Raw genomic sequence first — 6,292 nt, forward strand, 5'->3', positions numbered from 1 at the left:
TGGGCAACCCAAAAATCTGCTCATAGTACTCGTCATTAAATCTAAAAAATGTTGATTTTAAGATGATAGATATGGCTTCTTTTAACTCTTGAAGAGGAATGGACGTGTTTTTTTCAATCCTACTCCATCTACTTAGAACACTGTTTAGCGCCAATTCTATGGGAATGTTGGAGTACATGGATGAGATGTCGAAGGACACAATTTTATAATCTTCAGGCAATGATAGCCCATTAATTTTCTTGACCAACTCATAGCTATTTTTTATGTGTCCAAATTTTTCATTTATATTTAAGCTTTTCTTAATAATATCTTTTAAGAAGATTGCTAATTTATGAAAAGGACTATTAATGCTACTTACTATAATTCTTAGTGGCGTATTCTTATGGATCTTTGGGAGCCCATAGGATCTCGGTAATTCACCGTCCGAAATATATAGTTTTTTATATATTTCTTGATCTATAAAGCCTTTAGACCTCCAACCCATTAAGATAGTTTTTTTTTTTATTCCAATAGTCATTTTGTTAGTCGGGTCTCTGTTAATCACTCTGTAAGTGTCATTATCCGACAGTTTATTTTTTATTTTTTATTTTTTATTTTTTATTTTTTCTTTCGGATGGTGTATTCAATGTAGAATTCTACTTATCTTTACAAATATGCGAGTTAATTTTTAGTGTAATTGCCATCAAACCTGCATTAAATTATGCAATGAGACATATATAAGAATGCACTTTGACGATATCGAATCTTTTTAATATCTAAGGGATCAGCGTCAGTGACAATAAAGTCTGTCTGTTCTCATTCTCTTTTCAAAAATGAGTTTAGGCCGTGTATTCAATGTGGAATTTTACGTATCTTTATAAAAATAGTATTCAGTAATGTTATAAGGAATAATATTGTATGTTTGCATACAGACGTACACTACCTTATCCTAATTACAAAGAATTCGTTCCTCTATTATATACATACCTGTATATATACACAATCTATATACATATATATTATACTTTCTTCTGCAGAGCATCTTCTTGTAATAAATCCCGTCATATACCTCGTATATATTGGGAAGAAGATTTACTCTTACTCCTACAGCTAATAAATACTTGGATGTCGGAATCGTCGTGGGACCTGTGTCTTTTGTGGAAGTTGCAATTGGCGACAACCAAGGTAACAACATAATCTTACCTCGTGAAATGTTTCAGGCAGGCTTTCATCGAAAGCCACGCGGATATTGAGTGGTTCGTGCAATCAATGGCACCTTCATCATTATCTCCAAGATCTAATGATAAAAGTCGTAAAAATACGTGATGTGAATGTGGTCAAATTAATATTGCACGAGACATGCCTGTATATAAAACTGTGCTCCGTCAACTGTGCTCTTTATGTTCAAACTCAAACATTGCGTCCAGAATGTATTCTCTGAGCTGTGCCAGTATACGTATATCGTCAATAAAAAATTTAAATATTTTGTATACTTTTAGGTGAAAATTGTATTATCGATAAATGTAATGCTGCAGACTTTTTGCGCAAAATTTATAATAAAAAAATCAAATACAGAATGTGAATTAATAGTTTGTGCTTTAGATAATATTGTAAACAGTGTGAAAAGTAAATGTACATTTGCAAATCGGAAGCAGGTGCTTAAAGTTCGATTTGAAATTAATTAAATTAAATTAAGATCCTGCATATAAATATTGTAAGGGCTATATAATAAGAACTATATGTTGTAAAATTACGTTATATAAAAGTAAAAATTAGGTTATATAAAAGTAAACACGCATATTTAAACTATATATCTAGGTGTATGACATTATTTATTCCTTTCTTATTATCGCTATAATATTACGCGTGCCGCCAGCATCTTCGCTCTCAACGGTACTGCGATGGACGGTCATAACGTGTTAAGCGTTCTCTCTATTTAAATTATTAAATAAAAAACGTATGATAAAATATTTTTGCGCGCGAGGAGAAAATACAACGGGAGCGACGACACAGCGTGTAAGATGACGAAACATAAAAGGGAGAGAGGTGGTAAGTATATGCTGTAAGTGTATGCGGTGCGGCGGCGGCGAGTGATGAAAAAAATAGGGAATGCATTGTTTATGTAATCAATCGATCGGGGTCCTATTACAGCGATCCCGCCGGGATTTCCCGCGTCTTTCCCCTCTAAGGCGCATTTCTCCGCCCGCACCAAAGAGTATCCCCCCGTGACAACGAGTACCCCTCACGCCTCGCGCAACCCTCTAGACCCAGGAGTTAAAACACTACAACTACTGAGATGAAAAAATAATACAAATTTAAATTGAGATCAGAAATTATTTTTATTTTCATAAATTTCTTAACGGACTTAACTTTGAAATAAAATTGGTTTTTTATTTAAAACTTATAAATAATATTAAAATGTACCATCGTACAATATTATTAAATACTTAATATATAATTATAAATGCCAAATATTTTATCACTTTATGAAATTTTTTTACATTTTGTCTCAACAGATTCGCACACAGCGTTTTAAATTCTAAGCATCATATTATGAAGAGTCTTTCCAATTCAGACTTGACAGATGTGTAAAATTATCTAATTTGGATAACGTTTTATTTCTTCGTTAAAATCTTCGACCTTCTTGAACAAGAATAATTTATTATTATGTATAAAAAGATAATTAGCGATTGCGTATAAAACATGTACATTTATTGACAACTAAAGTGACGGTTGCAAAACTAAATTAACCTTACGCAAATAAAACTTTTTCTACTTCTGCAATTCTCATATTTTGTATGAGGCGTGTAACATAACATAAGGTATTATTTTGAGCGATTCCCTAACATTATAACTTCGGAGCTTTTTTAATCAAAATTTTATAAATGTCACATTATTCCATCAACTGTAACTTTTTTAATTTATTTTGTTTCATTTTAATATAATTTTATATTTCCGAGATATAAACATTTTAAATATAGATTTTTTTCCATGTAACAGAAAAATATATTATTCCATTCACATTCTATATTATAGGCAAGTAAGTTCATTTGTACTTGCATTCATCGATTTATTGTACTGTACATATACATGTACAATCGGATCACAATTAATAAAAAAAAAACATGAAATAGTCGAAATACAATGTAGCTATTTTTAAATTAATCGCATTTCGAAAAAGAAAAATTTCATTAAATAAAAACAAAATGTATTTTAAAACTAAAAACCTTTAAAATAGCTGCTTGATTCTTTAACATAAATATAAAAGTAACATAAAAAAAAAAGAAAATTAAGAGAAATAAATACATTAAAGAACTACGTTTATATTGATTAAACACTATATGAAGTACCCGTTAACTTAATTTTTACAAATAAATGTAATTTAAGTAAATTACAGAAATATAAATAAAATAAAGAAAATTAGTTATAATTTACTAAAAATTAATTCTACCTGTACTTTGTTACAGATAATGAGTTCTCAACCTCAATAATAAGTATAATACCATATAATTTTACTTTGACTTTAAGCAAGACTTCAAACTTTCTGTGCCTCTGTCTCTCTTTTGCTTTAAAATGAAACAGAAATAGTATTACACTAAGTCAACAGTTTAATTAAAAGTTTGTATTAGTACCGTTTTTTTAACTTTAAGTGAGGCTTAAATATAAAATAACGGCGATGCACTCAGGCTTTATACAAACTTCTATAATTAAATTGTTGACTCAGTATAACAGAAAGAAACCAATCTGATAAATCTGATAAAGAGATAATTCTAAATTGTGCTCGTTTTAGTTCACATACCTATACGTATCTATGTGTCTTGCATCTCACTCTAAAAAAAAATTATTACTTCATAAAAGAAAAAATCTGCCACTTTTGTATAATCGAAAATTAAAAATATTCATACTTTCTCAAGATTAATTGAATTTTCACCACAAAAAATTTAGAGATTATGTTATGCCCTTTGCGCTACAAGAAATAAACAGCTATTTTCTACATTCTATTGTGTTTTGTGGATTAATTATTTGCCTAGAAGAACGAAATATTAAAATTTGATTAAAGAGCGTTTCTTAATATAAATATTATTACTTAATATAATATTACAATTTAATATAAGATGCTAGATACTGAAATATAAACGTTATATGAATAGATCTGTTAAATGTTTGTCAAACAAATTCAAAAATACAAACATCAATATTTGTATGTATTCGGTCAAAGAATCATATATACGTATTTTTACCTTCAAACGTCAATAAACTATTTTTGCGAACAATTCTTTACTTTGTTTCAGTACTTTTTGCGATTAGTTACTAATATTCCATCCAAGACGTTATAATGGCAGGATAAGAAGTAGAGAACATTTTAATAGCAGTTGATCGTAGGATACGTGAACATTATACGAAATTAACAAATACTTATCAGGCAAAATGCAACTACTGTAATGCAAAATTCAGTCTACAAAAAAAATATTTATCAAATTTACATAAACACTTGATGGAGAAACATTCAGAAAAATTAAAAGAAGAACAGAAACAAGAAGATAAATTACATTGGATTTGGAATTATTTTATCCCAGAAAGCGATACAGAGGCAATATGCAAAAAGTGTAACTCAACAATTAAGTATCATACAATAAGTAATCTCGAACAACATTTAAAACGTCACAAATAAGTATACACAAAGAAAAGTTAAAAACTAATTAACATACTAAATTATAAAAAATTAAGAGCAGTAGACTGATCAATGTCAACTAAAAAAAATATAACGCAGTCAAATATACTTAAATAAAACTATATATATTTAATGAACAAACAAACAAAATTTATTAAATCAACTACAAAATTTGTTAAACAGGTTTTTGCTGAATGTCGTCAAATATGATTTGCAATTCTAACTATTATAAACGTTCAACGAATAAAGATCGAAATCTATTGATATAACACAAACAAATTATTAATAAAATAAATTTTAATAAAATATTTGACATATGTGTATTAATAATGCGTGCAATCAAAAGAATAGAGAACAAAAAATAAAAATTTCTATCTATCATACCCTGTGTAATCCAACAAGACATAAATTCCATAAAATTAAAATTTTTATTTTTTGTTTCTTAGTCCCTATTTCTTTAAGTGCGCAACACTTTATAAAACTAATCAGTATTCATTGAAATTACACATCCTCATTTAGTGCAAACTGGTTTCAATGTTTCAAATTTATTATAATTGTGTTTACTATAAAAAATTAGTAATGATTCATTTTAATTTTAATCCGATAATTATCACATTTACAAAATATTTAAATTTATTTGGTCGCTACATTCTTGATTATACATAAATGTTCATAAATTGTAAAAAATAATAATTTGATCTGTACAGAAGAAAATGAACATAATTGAAAATAAGATTTTTACTGAAATTTTTATTTCTTTTTAATAACTTCTTATGTAAATGTAGGATATTAGGTACAAATTCAGATCGCGTAGATACAATTCCAAAAACAGACAATATTATCCCAGGTCGTCATTGGATACGTGAACATTACACAAAATTAACAAAAAATAATATCGCAAGATGCACTACTGTAATGAAATATTTACTCTATATAATAGCAATTTAGCAAGTTTACATAAACACTTGGTACAGAAACATTCAGAAAAATTAAAAAAATAACAGAAGAAAGAAGATAAATTCCATTGGGCTTGGGATTATTTTATCCCAGAAAGCGATACAGAGGCAATATGCAAGAAATGTAACTCAAGAATTAAGGCAGTACAAGAGCTAAGAAGACACTTAAAACGTTTTCACAAGTATGTATATTTCAAATAAATTAAAAAATTATTTAACGTACTATAAAATATAAAATTAAAGTAGTAATATGGTCAATGATAACTAAAGAGAACCTAACTAAAGAGAACGTAAAAGAAAAATGTACTTAAATAAAACTAAAAAGATTTATTAAACAAACTAAAAAAATGTATTAAACCAACTAAAACATTTATTAAAAAGGTTTTTGATGCATTATGTCAAAAATGTCACTGTGTTTAGCATAAAAAATTAATTATATTATTACAGTCAGTTTTTATCGAATAATTATTAGATTTTTAAAATATTTTATTTATTTGATCACTACATTCTTGATTATTTATAAATGTTCAAATAATATATTCTAAAAAAATTATAATTCAGTACGTATAGCGGAAAATGTACATAATTAAAAATATTGTATTTACTGTACTTGTTATTGCCTTTTTAATATCTTCTTATGTAAATGTAGGATATTAGGTCCAAATTTAGATCGCGTTGGTAATGA

The sequence above is a fragment of the Trachymyrmex septentrionalis genome, unplaced genomic scaffold (assembly GCF_001594115.1).
Source record: "Trachymyrmex septentrionalis isolate Tsep2-gDNA-1 unplaced genomic scaffold, Tsep1.0 scaffold207, whole genome shotgun sequence".
Taxonomy (NCBI): Eukaryota; Metazoa; Arthropoda; class Insecta; order Hymenoptera; family Formicidae; genus Trachymyrmex; species Trachymyrmex septentrionalis.